Consider the following 14,363-nt stretch of genomic DNA (forward strand, 5'->3'; position numbering starts at 1 on the left):
ATAGCAGCTTCCCCCCACCTCGTGGTCTTCTCACCTGACCCCCGGCCCGCAACAATATATATACACACACACATATACAATGCCGATATAAAATCGACGCCCCTTTCAAAATGTTCACCTTTTGTTACCTCAAAGCCGATAATTAAATTGCATTAAATTAGACTTTTTGCAGTAACCACATTTACACATAGTAACCCACAACTTCCAAGTGAAAAACAAATTCTACAAATTTCAGAAAATTAATTAAAAATACAAAATTGGAATATCTTTGTTGAATAAGTGTCCACACCCCTGAGTTATTACTTGGTGGGAGCACCTTTGACAGTAATTACAGCTGTGATTATGTTGGGATAGGTCTATACCAACTATGTACACCTTGATTGGGCAATATTTGCTCACTCTTCTGCACAAAACTGTTCAAGCTCAATCAAATTGTGTGGGGGAGGGGCGTTGATGGACAACAATCTTCAAGTCATGCCACAGATCTTCAATTGGATTTAGGTCGGGGCTCTGACTGGGCCACTTAAGGACATTTATGTTTTTGTTCTTTCGCTACTCCAGTGTAGCTTTGGCTATGTGAGTCAGTTCATTGTCATGCTGAAAGGTGAACACTCCGTCCCAATTTCAGCTTTCTTACAGAGGACAGCAGGTTTTCCTCTCGGATTTTGCTGTTTTTTGGCTCCATCCATTTTACCTTCTCTCCAGCCAAGTGTCCCAGTCCCTGTTGATGAGAAACATCCCCATAACATGATGCTGCCCCCACCATGTTTCACAGAAGGGATGGTCTTCTTTGGGTGATGTGATGTGTTGGGTTGGCACCAAACGTAATATTTTGCATTTAGGCCAGAAAGTTCCATCTGGGCTTCATCAGACCACAACACTTTTTGTCACATGGTTTCAGAATCTCCGGAGTGTTTTTTTTTTTTGCACACCTCAAGTAGTCCCAAGTGGACTTTTTTGAGTAATGGCTTCCTTCTTGCCACCCTACCGTACAGGCCACACTTGTGGAGTGCTTGGGATATTGTTGTGACATGCACACAGTGATCAGTCTTTGCCATAAACGCCTATAGCTGTTTAAAAATTGCCATTGGCTTCTTGGTTGCCTCTCTGATCAGTCACCTCCTTGCTTGGTCATCCAGTTTGGAGGGACGGCTTGATCGAGGCAGGGTCTTGCTGGTACCATACGCCTTCCACTTCTTAATGATTGTCTTGACTGTGCTCAAGGGATATTCAAGACCTTTGAAATAATTTTACACCCATCCCCTGATCTGTTCCTTTCCACAACGTTATCCTGGAGGTCTTTTGAAAGCTCCTTAGTGCTCATGGTTGAGTCTTTCCTGTGAAATTACTACCCAGCAAACGAAACCTACAGGAACAGCTGATTTTATTCTGAAATAATCATAATCACGACAATTTAACACAGGTGGAGGCCATCAAACTTGGTGTGTGATTTTGAAGGTGATTGGTCACACCTGAGCAAACTTACAATTGTTATTATAAGCGGGTTGGACACTTTTCCAATAAAGATGTAGTTTTGTATTTTTAATTCATTTTATGAAATTTGAAGAATTTGTTTTTTACTTGGAAGTTGTGGGTTACGATGTGTAAATAAAGTTTGAAAAAGTCTGATTTAATGCAATTTAATTCAAGGCGACAAGGCAACAATAGGTGAAAGTTTTGACAGGGGGTGTGGACTTTACACAATTTTTAGGCTCTATATATATATATATATATATATATATATATATATATATATATACATATATACATATATATATACATATATATATAAATATATATATATATATATATATATATATATATATATATATATATATATATATATATATATATATATATATATATATATATATATATATATATATATATATATATATATATATATAGGTCAGGTCAGGTATGGGAGCATGCGCCAGAGCAGCGCGTCGCTGCGTCCACTTTCCGCCGGTACTCCCTGTGGCCCCCGTCTGGCCCATCCCCATCTCCTTGAGATGCCAATCAACCTGCTGCAACCATGAGGCACGTAGTCGGCCCATTGGCCCCCTCTACTTACGAAACTCCCTCGCTGAGAGAATCTGGTGAGCAGGATCAGCGTCAGGACAACGAGTCACATGTTCATACAGCCGCAGCTGACGCTCACAGACTATGCAGGTAACAAATGTCATTTGAGTCTCTCTCAGCAACCGCTAGTTGGATACAAAGTTCGACTCGTGATAGCCAAGGATTCTCTTAAGAGACCTGCTTCAAAAGGAGTTAAGTCTCCATCTCAGATCTCTCAGATCACATCCATTTAGCAAGACTGGAAGCACCAACGACCTGAAGACTCCGACTTTCGTCCTCCCGCCCAGGTACCAGCAGTGCCACACCCCATTATCCAGTGAATCCATGACTCCCCAGGCCCGACCCAGACGTCTATTGACCTCTGACTCACAGCCAGCAGAGACATGAATATCACTGCCAAGGTAAGTGAATCTCTCCACGACCTCAACATCCTCACCACAAACAGGCACAGACAGGACAGCAGCATCCAAGATGTCATTGAAAGTCTGAATCTTCGTTTTGACCCAGGAAACCCATAATCCCAGCGGCTCCGAATCCTCACCTCGAAGGCCCCCAAAAGGATATCTAAAGTCTCCTTAATGATGACTGCATCATCTGCGAAATCATGATCAGAGATCTTCACATTACCAAACGATGCACCGCCGCTTGATCTCTCAGACATCCTCCCTAGAATCCAGTCCATACAAGTGCTGAAAAGTGGGCCAGTACACACACACCCCTTGAGGAACTCCAGTAACAACTGGAAATAAGTCAGAGATGGTACCACCACATCTCACAGCACGCTCAGTACCAGAGTAGAGTTCAGACATCAGATCAATCAGTCTTGATGGCACCCCACGAAGACCAAGAATCCTCCAGAAGGCATCCTGATTCACTGACTTGAACGCTTTACAGAGATAAACATAAGCTGCAAGCATCCCCTGCCGAAATTCTCGTCTGCGTTCGGTGAGGATCCGAAGAGCAAGGAAACGGTCAATCGTTGACCTCTTTGGTGTAAAGCCTGACTGCTCTGACGCTGGTGCTTAATCAGATGGTGGCGAACCCTATCAAGAATTATCCGAGGAAAGACCTTGCCGGACACTGCGAGCAGCGTCACCCTTCGGTAGTTGTTGCAGTCTTGGTGATCACCCTTCCCTTTCCAGAGAGGGACAGCAAGGCCCCTCTTCCAGTCAGTTGGGATGATGCCTGTGTTCCAGGTAGAGCACAGAACTGCATGAAAAGACACAACTGCTTAATTTCCACCAGCCTTCAGAAGTTCAGCATGGATGCCACAGATCCCTGGAGCTTTACCCCATTTCAACCGGTTCACCGCAGCCTTTTGTTTCCACAAGTGAAGGTGGACCACAGTTGATGAGAGGGTCAGCAACAGTTATTGTAACACCCCTGCGTTACAGGGGCTGTAGTAGGCCAGTGGGCCTTCACTTCAGACTCCTCTGTCAAGAGCCTACCACCCTCTGCTCGAACTGCAGTACACCAAGGGATGGGCTTGGATGAATGCAATGCGCGAATTCCCCTGTAAGCAGGACGAGAATCACTTGTCCACAGGTGATGCTCTACCCCCCACCCCCCTCACAGATTCCTCACTCATAGGCCTCCTTGTTCCCCCTTAGCACATGTACTGTTTTATGCCTCAGCTCCCTGAACAGCTCAGCTCTGCCATTCAGCCTGGCCCTGTGACTCTGGTCAATGGTATCCAGTGTCCCTTGAGAGATAAAATTATTCTTTGCCCTACGGTGAGTTCCAAGACATCCACCGGCAACATCAAGGACGGTGGTCTTGAAGCCCTCCACAACTCTTGAGGACCTCCCAAAGCACCCAGACCCCCAAATCTCCACGCAGCTTGTTCGCAAACTCCTCAGCTACCCTCTCATCCTTGAGCTTGCCAACATCCAGCCTAGGCTGGGATGGTACCATTCTCCTGGATTTAAGGTGCAACTTAAGAGTTTCTCCAACAAGCCAGTCGTCAGTGTTGAGGAACTGAGCACTCCGTTCGACCCTGCAGTTCTGGATCATCCTCCAGTGACCATCAATGAGGATTTGATCAATATCCTTTGCCACACCACCAACATTGGAATACCAAGTCCAGCGATGAGCTTGTGGGCGCTGAAACCATGAACTGGCCACCCTAAGTCCATGACTTCTTGTAAATTCAAGGAACTTAGTGTGATTAAGGTTCCCAGTTCCTGACCCATGGGGACCAACAGACGTCTCATAACCATCCCTATCAGTTCCAGTCGATGCATTGAAATTCCCCAAGACTAGAAGTGTATCTCGTCTGGGACACTGATCAACCATAGACAAGAGCATGGCACAGAATGCATCCTTCATGGTGAGATCACTTGCCTCAGTCGGAGAATAAACAGAGACCAGGGAAATGACACCGAAGGAGTGACGAATCCTTAGCCTCATCATATGCTTGTTGACCGGTGTTACCTCAATTATCATTGGAGTCAGCTTATTGGACACAGCTACAGCAAGTCCTTGGGCATGGTAACCATCAAATCGACCAGACCAATAGTAGGTGAAACCACCCGCCATGATCTCGCCACAATCCGGTCTCCGAACCTCCGAGAATGCTGCAATACCGATTTTCAAATGCTTGAGCACAGATGATAACAGCGACAGGTGATCATCCTGTCTTCGGAAGAGGACATTCCAGGAAACCCACCCGAAGGGACCACCTCAGGTTAGCCCAAGGAGACCGCCGTCTGGTGGACAACACCTCAGCACCACTCCGACACATTCTCCTGCAATCTGACCCGGCAATAGAATGTTACCCCGTGGTTTCCCTCCTATCATCAAAGATTGGGGGTCCCTAAGGCATTGCCCCAATCCCATCTTCTGGTGAGCTGCCCTGTGAAGGGAAGCTGCACAGGAGGTACTCCCATGGAGTGGTTTTTCAGATTTCTTTGCGTTTTTGTGTCTTGCGGAATGAAGGGTTTTACGGTGGCCAGAGTCCAAATCCTGCCACCAACCTCCTAAAAAGAAGTAACCCAACTGCAGGAGGACATCCGCAGACACAGTTGGGTACTAGACATGGATGGCCATTGGCTCACAAGGAGCTCCTCCGCCTTCTGACAGTTTTTTTTTTAATCCTGCTGGGTGTCCATATACAAACACCCTCCTCACCAAAAAAACCTGGTGGGAGAGACGGTTAAGTCGCCGACAACCTGACCATGGAACAGGTTAATACAGGTTTACAAGATACTTGCAGCAAGTCACAGATCTAATCTGGCCTGACAAAAGATATATATATATATATATATATATATATATATATATATATATATATATATATATATATATATATATATATATATATATATATATATATATATATATATATATATATATCTTCTTCTTCTTCTTCTTTCGGCTGCTCCCGTTAGGGGTCGCCACAGCGGATCATCCATATGATCCGCACAGTGATTTGGCACATATTTTACGCCGGATGCCCTTCCTGACGCAACCCTGGTCGCCTCTTACGACACAGGGATATGGTACACCTATTTTTAACCGGGGTATACACCGGCCCAGTATACTGGTACTCATTTCGCCGACCTCAGAAGGATGACAGGCTGAGTTAACCCCCTGGTGTATTAATTCAGTGGCTCAACGGGGCTTGAACTCAGGACCTTTTGTATCCCAAGCCGCTGCCCTAACCACTGCGCCAACACACCAGGATATATATATATATATATATATGTATATATATATATATGTATATATATATATATATATATATGTATATATATATATATGTATATATATATATATATATATATATATATATATATATGTATATATATATGTATATATATATATATGTATATATATATATATGTATATATATATATATATATATATATATATATGTATATATATATATATATATATATATATATATATATATATATATATATATATATATATATATATATATATGAGGCTCCGTGAGGAGGAGTGATGTGATGAAAGCGACATTTTTTTTGATGATATGATAATGATCGGCTCGGATGATCGGGTAAGGGTTAAAATAGTGCTGCATGGCATTAACTCCAAAATGGCCGATGTGGCCCTGACATCACTCCGCCTCGCGGCGTCTCATATATATATATATATATATATATATATATATATATATATATATATATATATATACATACACATATACATATACATGATATCTTCTTCTTCTTCTTTCGGCTGCCTCACGTTAGGGGTCGCTACAGTGGGTCATTCGCATACTGATTGATCATCCGCATACTGATTTTGCAGAGGTTTTACGCCAGATGCCCTTCCTGACGCAACTCTGGTCGCCTCTTACGACATAGGGATAAGGATTGGGTTTCGCCATGATTCCGGGCTGCCCTACACCCTCTCATAGCGCGGCCCAGTGCAGAGCTCCCGTCCTCAAGCGATCCTCCAACCCAAGCCTCCGAGTATCCGGATTACAGGTGCACGCCACTACGCCCGGTTATATGTGTATAAATATACATATCTGTGCTTAACATCATCGTGTATTTGTAATGGAGCATCCAACCGTTTATATCCCCTCCCTAATTGGAGACAAGATGGTCAGATTTATTCTGAAGGGCATTATGCCTGACTGTACAGAAACCCTGATGTCACTACAGCAGAATTGCAGTTTATCGCCAGATTCACCTGATCAGGAATTGCAACACCATAACCAGACAGCTATGCCGGGCACACTATTTCGAGACCATTTCAAACCCCTCACCAGGCAATAAGACTTTGAAGTTCTGTTGATATTGGTTGAATTGACATACTGAGCATTCTGGATAATATTCAAATTTGCTTTTGCTAGCATCTTTATAACAACTTAATTACTCCCACGGGCTGTAGATTCTAATAGGCATGGACTTTGAAAGTTTATATTTAATGCCATGAGAATCCATTTTATAATTTCAGCAGAACATGAGTATTCTTTGAAAACCTCGTACAATAAACCTTCCCTGTGTAAGAGAACTACATTATAATTACAGAATTGGTTGATGAAGTTGTGGGCAAAAATAGAACAGAGCAACCCAACATGAATAAGTGCATTGTCAGGAAATAAAAAATATTACAAGCAGGGTTTTAAAGAAGGGTGAAGGCCATATCGCTATGTTCCTAAAAATGAAGAATGGACTAAATTATACAGACAGCTGGATATACTGGCAGGAAAAGAAAGACATGAATAAGTGTACATGGGCAGAGTGCTTACATCAAGACAATCTGCAAGAAGACAAATGAAAGGGGAATATGTAATGCCTAAACAAAGTGAAAGAACAAACGACATACAAAACATATAAGAGCAGTTAAGGGAAAGAAGAATTAAATAAAAAGGTGGTTTCATGAAGCACCCCTGCACTTCAACCACTTGATGAAGGTGTCAAATTATGCCTTTTGTTTCTGCCAAAAAAGGTTTATAACTTTGTGCACAAATTGTCTATACGTTGAGGAGTCGTGACACCTTGATATGACAAACACTGTTCAGTCATATGTTACCTCTGAATATGAACTTTTTGATGTCGTTTGTTCGGAGCCTATTGTTGTGGATTGTTGGACTGAAAACGGCAAAAGAAAGTATTGTTATGAATACTTGTTCTTTAGGCAGCAGAGTTAAGCTAGGTGTACACTGTGAGCAGGATGGCCAACTTGATCCTGTTATTGCATCATATAGAAGTTCACTTATAATAGTCTATTGTCGTCACAATAGCAGCTCTCTGCTCAGGTTGTCCTCGATGATGGACACCTACCCGAGCAGCATGTTGTCGTTTTTCATCCAATGAGAAGCTTGTATTTATTTATCCAATTAACGTGAGTTCTATCACATAATGAACGTTCAGTGTCTTTGGTAGGTCTGGCGTTCATGCTTCACAAAATGATTGTGATGCTCTTAAGCAAGGCCGATGCAATTCAGCAGCATTGCCTGAACAGGTTTCACAGCCGCTCGATAGTCCAGCGCCATCGGCAAAAAACAACAGTTCCAGGAGACTACAAAAGCAATCAAATTTAACGGTTTTTGATGATAATGATAATTGAACAGAAGATATCTGCAGTAAAATCACAGACAGGGTTTAGCGACAGAAGTGACAAAAAGCCTAGCTTTGTGGCAGTCATCTTCATTGCAAAACATGTTCGTATATTTGAGAGAGCGAGCGACGCCCTATCTTTGGTATTGAATAATCTTCCCTCAGGGATTAAGTTTTGGGAGTTTGTTGCCCAATTTTGGCCATATTCTATCAAAAAAGCAACTCGATCGTAGCAACCCAAACAATGCCTGTGAATGAAGTTGGCCATCCTTCTAGCAATCAATACACCAGTTATTATCATCACACTTGACATATGTACGAAGAAAAATGAAGGGGCAATACACAGATCCAAAAATGTCGACAAATTAAAAACAGCTGCAAGAAACAAAAGGAAGTATACATTTGACAGGACCACTGGACAGTCACAGGACCAGGGGCAGGGGCCAGAGCCTGGGAGTATTTAAAAAATGGAGAGTTAGCACGGGAGAAAGGCACGGACGGGTCTTTCACTCAGAGAGTAGTAAAAGCATGGAATATCCCTCGAGATAGGTTATGGCAACATCAACAGTAGACAAGTTTAAATTCGAGTTAGATAGGTACCTAGAAACATTGGGGATAGAGGAGTACATTGATATTGGCAGGAATGGTAGGGAACTGATGTGTGGATGGGTGATTGCACACCTGCGTCCTGACTGTGATGTCTGTGAGAGGGTCTCGTCAAAAGGTGAATGTGTTTGTCCATTCCTCACCATACAACCGCAATCGCCCCCACACCCGTGTTTCCATTCACCCACCCCCTTCAAAACAAAACAAAAAAGAATTGAAAAGAATACAGTAAAAAATGTTTTTAAATCCTTTATAATTTAAAATAATAACAATATCATATTATATATATGTGTATAAACACCATGGTGATGTTTGTGTTTGCCCCACTGTTCTCATCTGCACTCCTCTAACCACACATCCCCACCTCCAGTGGATTTATTTTGATACACTGAAATTGAACGAGATGGTATTCAAAAAATACTTACCCCGCGCAGTCTTGAGAAGGACTTGGTGTGAGCCAACTCTTCCGGTGGCAAATTTGTAATGAAAAAAAATTAAATTCAAATCACATGCAAGACCAAAAAAACAAGTTAAATCCTTCAATATAGCACGTGTGGTGAAGCAAATGAGTACACTAATGTTATTGAAAGACCCACTTATCACTTTGCCACCAATATCTGCCATAATTGTAAGTAAATTTCAACTACTAATGCATGACGAAACACTTGTTTATGGCTAATATGAAAGAGAATGATGGCATAAGAAGAACTCAGCTTTCAGCGTTCAGCGTTCGGTGCGAAATGCCACGGTGGGCGGAAATGACGTCTTTCGTCCGTTCGTACATGAGAGGGGAGCGTTTCTTGGTTTCTTTCCCGTCAAGCAATAAATTCAATGGTTTTCACATGTATAACACATTAGTTTCACAAATTTCCATTGAAATACTCGGGTATTTCCGTCAATTGTCGCCATTTCCGTTAAGGTTACGCACTGCCATCTACCGGACGGCCGTCATTGACTCACTTGAGGCACGTGGGGGGAGGGGAGGGACATTGGGGACATTTCAAACTCGATGCAATTGTATACAGCGCAAGTGCTGTAAAAAGGTACTACATTGGAGTCATCAGAAAGAACACACACACACACACACACACACACACACACACACACACACACACACACACACACACACACACACACACACACACACACACACACACACTCACACACACACACACACACACACACACAAGCATTTAAAGGCCATTTTTCCCGCTAAAGCAGGGGTTAGCCTTGCGGGCCCCATGACAATCTTCTCCACTTTACCCTGTTTTCTGCATCTCCCCTTCTTAATCCCCTTGCCCACATTTCCTCTTCCACCACATTTAGCCAAGTTTTTCTCGGTCTTCCCCGTCCTCTACTTCCGACTACACTCATTTCCAACACTCCTCTCACCCAGTCACTTTCATCCTTCCTCAACACATGACCCAACCATCTCAACCTGTTTCTCTTCACAACCTCCATCACAGACTCTATTCCCATCATCTTCCGCAAGTCATCATTTGTCTTCCTCTCTCTCAACGATACTCCACACATCCACCGAACCATTCGCATTTCCACCATTTCCAGCCTTTGTTGCTGCTCCATGTTCAGTACCCATGTCTCACTCCCATAAATCATCGTACTCCTCACACATGAAGCATACACCTTTCCCTTCAGCTTCAACGACACTCCCCTCTTCGTCAGCACGCCACTCAGTTCCCGAAACTTCTTCCATGCACATCTCACTCTAGCAACCGTCGAAGAGTCTGATCCACCTTCTCCATTCAGCATGTCTCCGAGATAGCAAAATGTTTTCACCCCTTCCAGCTTCACACCATCTCCAAGATCCAACTCAACAATTCCTTCATCTGCTGCTCCCTCGATGCACACCTTACACTTGAATGTAGCTGCCACACTGGTTATTGACCCTCTCACCCCACTACATTTTCGATGAACCCATTCAGCACACATTGTACACTGAATGGAGTTCACTCCGACACCCTTCCTGCACACAGCACACGGCCATTTCCCAGTCCTTTCCACCTCACCACATGCTTTACCACTTGCCATCACCTTCGTCTTTCCGATATTCACCTTCAAACCTTTTGCCTCCATACATTCCTTCCACTTGTTCATCTTCTCCTTCAGTCCATCCATACTCTCTGCAATCAACACCAGATCATCTGCATACAGCAGCTCCCACGGTAAACCCTCCTTTACCCTCCGAGCCAGCACCTCCATCACAACTACAAATAGAAGTGGACTTAGTACCGACCCCTGGTGCACTCCTACCCTCACCTCAAACTCACCACTGTTCCCATCCTTCGTCCTTACAGCTGTGCGTGCTCTCTCATACATGGCCATCACTACTCTGATCAACCATTCCTCCACTCCTAACTTCCTCAATGCCCATGCCATTACTTCGCGTGGGACCCTATCAAATGCTTTCTCCAGATCGACAAACCCAAAAAACAACTTCTTCCTCTTCTCCATGTACTTCTCCTGCAACTGCCTTACAATAAAAATTGCATCTGTCGTTCCTCTTCCTGGCATAAATCCAAACTGCATTTCATCAATCTTTACCTTCTTCCTTATCCTCTTCTCCAACACCCTTTCCAATACCTTCATTCCATGCTCCAATAACTTTATTGCTCGATAGGAGCCACAGTCCAGAGGGTCACCTTTCCCCTTGCACAGAGGGACGAGGGGACTCAGTTCCCAATCCACTGGAATGCGGCCTTCTTTCACCACCAGATTACAGATCTCTGTCATTCTCTTCACACCCCAACTTCCCGCTGCCTTCAACATATCTCCCACAACTCCCGTCGGCCCTCCTGCTTTTCTACTCTTCATTGCTCTTATAGCTTCCTCAACTTCCTTCTCAGTTATCTTCTCTGCTGGTCATAAAACTGGGTTACTCTCGATGTTTCTATCCCATTCATTTTCTACATTCAACAGCCTTTCTATATATCTCTTCCATCTTCCTTAATTACATCTGAATCCACAACGATTTGTCCCACTTCATCCTTCAAGCAACTCACCCCCGTCACATCAAATCTCTCTCTCGCTATCTGCTTTGCGATCCTGAATACCGCTCTCTTACCCTCCTCCGAATCCAAGCGTTCTCCAAACATTTTCCAATGGGCCTCCTGCACCTTTGCAACCTCTTTCTTTGCAGCCTTCTTGGCTTCCTTATAACTTTCATGTGCAGCCTCTTCTTCCACCGTATCCTTTGCCTTTTGCCATTCCTTGAACTTCTTCCTCTTCTGTTCAATCATCTTTCCAACTTCATCACCCCACCACCATGTTTCCGAGTGCCTCGGTGGTCCTTTTGTCCATCCACATACCTCACCAATGGCTCCCAATAGACTAGCTTTCATTGAGATCCAACCACTTTCAAGTTCAACCACATCATCTTCAACCATACTCAGCCTCTCTCTTAATGCTTCCTTCACTGTCGCCTCTTTCAACCTCCACACCTTCATCCTCGGTTGGTACTTCACCCGCCGAATTCTCCGCGCACCTTTCACCCTTATATCGCAGACAACCAGGTGGTGCTGCGAAACAGTCTCCTCCCCTGGGATCACCTTTGTGTCCCGGAGGTTTCCCCTATCTCGCTGACGCACCATCAGGTAGTCAATGGTTGTCGTCAACCCACCTGACGTGTATGTAATGAGCTTATTATTCGCTTTCTGGAATTGAGTATTACAGAGCAACAAATCAGCTCCATCAGCAAACTCCAAGATCCTTTCACCTTCTCCATTTCTCACACCATATCCATAACCCCCATGGACTCCCTCAAAACCGTCTGTACTCCTTCCCACATGTCCATTCAAGTCTCCTCCAACCACAACAACTTCCTCATCTTTCACATTTTCCATCAACTTCTCCATCGCACACCAGAACATGTTCTTCTCTTCATCGCTTCGACCGACCTGCGGGGAATATCCCGAGATGACGTTCACCAAGAGATTTCCGATCACAATTCTCACCATCATCAACCTTTCACTCACTCTAGTCACACTCACTACACTGTCTTCAAACTCCTCAGAAAACATTACACCAACACCATGCACACCTTCCGGGCACCCTTGCCACATGAACTTGTACTTCTGCCCCTGCCTTCCCTTCACCATTCTCACACCACTTCCCTTCCACCGTGTCTCCTGCACACAACATATGTCCACTCTTCTTCTGACCAATGTTTCAACCACTTCTCCAGATCTCCCTGTCATTGTCCCTACATTCCATGTACCAAACCTCAGAAACCGATCTCCACGTGGGGCATCAGACGATTGGTCATCATAAATGGAAAAATTTCCTCCCTTGCTTCGATCGGGTTCCCCACCTTGAGTTTTAACGAGAGGGGGTGAGGACCCCCACGGGGTACTTCGGGCTGTACCCTGCCCATCAGTTGTACTCATCATGGTTTCCTTTTGAGGCGATGTTTTTATGGCCGGATGCCCTTCCTGACGCCAACCCTTTTACGACACGCAGGGATACGGTGTACCTATTCTGACCGGGGTACACACCGGGATATCAGAAAGAACCCAAACAAGCAAAAAAATTAAAAAAAATAAAACAAGTCACCAGGACGAACCTGATGGGACTTGTTTCAGCTGCTATTCCTCTACCCTCAAAACCCATTCTGGCACAGCCAAGTGAGCCTTATTCAAAAAGAATGAAGATTCAAAAAATTAAATAATTCTGACTAACAGACCGTGCATCCGATCAGGTTGAATTTTAAAACAAATATTCCCCATCACTATTACATTGTAATTTTGAAGTTTCACTTCGATTGATGAAGTGGTTCAAGAGAGAATCTTTAAAGTGTTTTCCTTCAATCCAATATGGCTGTCAAACCATGTGACCTATCAATTATTCATGAACACCCTGGTATCCCCAAGGCTTGGGGAGCATGTGTGTGAAGTTTCCAATTGATCTATCCAGCCGTTCTGGAGAAGATTTTTTAAGGTTTTATGGTAAATCCAATATGGCTGCCAAACCATGTGACCTATGACATCATAGGTGGGGAACTTTTTGTTCCTCATGAATAGGCGGTCATACCTGTAAAGTTTCTCTTCGATCTTTCTGTTCAGCCATTTCAGTTAAGAAGATTTTTGAAGGTTTTTAAATATATATATATATATATATATATATATATATATATATATATATATATATATATATATATATATATATATATATATATATATATATATATATATATTTATATATATATAAACTGCCGAACCACATGACTGATGATGTCATAATTTTTTCTATTGACCAATTTATCCCCAGATGACCCTCAAAAATTTTCATACTGATTGGATATAGCATTATACGTTCGCAATTATGACGTCAGAATGAAGGCACCTATGACATCATAAAAAATCTCAATTATTCCCCATGAGGAGTACTTGCCAAATGCCGTTTCAATTTTTTTAATGGATCGGTTTCAGAGATACAGAGGTCCAACGTTTCTCCTTTTTCCCCACATGGCTGACACACCACATGACCCGTCACATCATAATTATCATTAAAATATTCTGCATGAGTAGTCACACCCATGGTGAAAATTTTGTATCAATCCGACATGCGGTTCCAGAGAAAAGGGAATTACAAAATGCCGACACACACATACATACGCATATA

At 43.2% G+C, this 14,363-nt stretch overlaps 1 long non-coding RNA gene across 2 annotated transcripts in view; it reads right to left on the reverse strand.

The window, feature by feature from the left end:
• The window catches only part of LOC147022781 (uncharacterized), a 49,310-nt gene extending 40,394 nt beyond the window's left edge, over window positions 1-8,916 (reverse strand). The window contains exons 1-2 of one of the 2 annotated variants that reach the window (XR_015059915.1): window positions 8,802-8,916; window positions 7,594-7,652 (exon numbers count right to left, since the gene is read on the reverse strand). This is a non-coding gene — a long non-coding RNA (uncharacterized LOC147022781). The remainder of the gene's footprint in view (window positions 1-7,593; window positions 7,653-8,801) is intronic. The other variant, XR_015059914.1, reaches the window with a different exon arrangement.
• Window positions 8,917-14,363: the final 5,447 nt, after the last annotated feature.

Source organism: Eptatretus burgeri, chromosome 7 (genome assembly GCF_056783735.1).
Source record: "Eptatretus burgeri isolate ZD-2024b chromosome 7, Ebu_testis_v1, whole genome shotgun sequence".
Taxonomy (NCBI): Eukaryota; Metazoa; Chordata; class Myxini; order Myxiniformes; family Myxinidae; genus Eptatretus; species Eptatretus burgeri.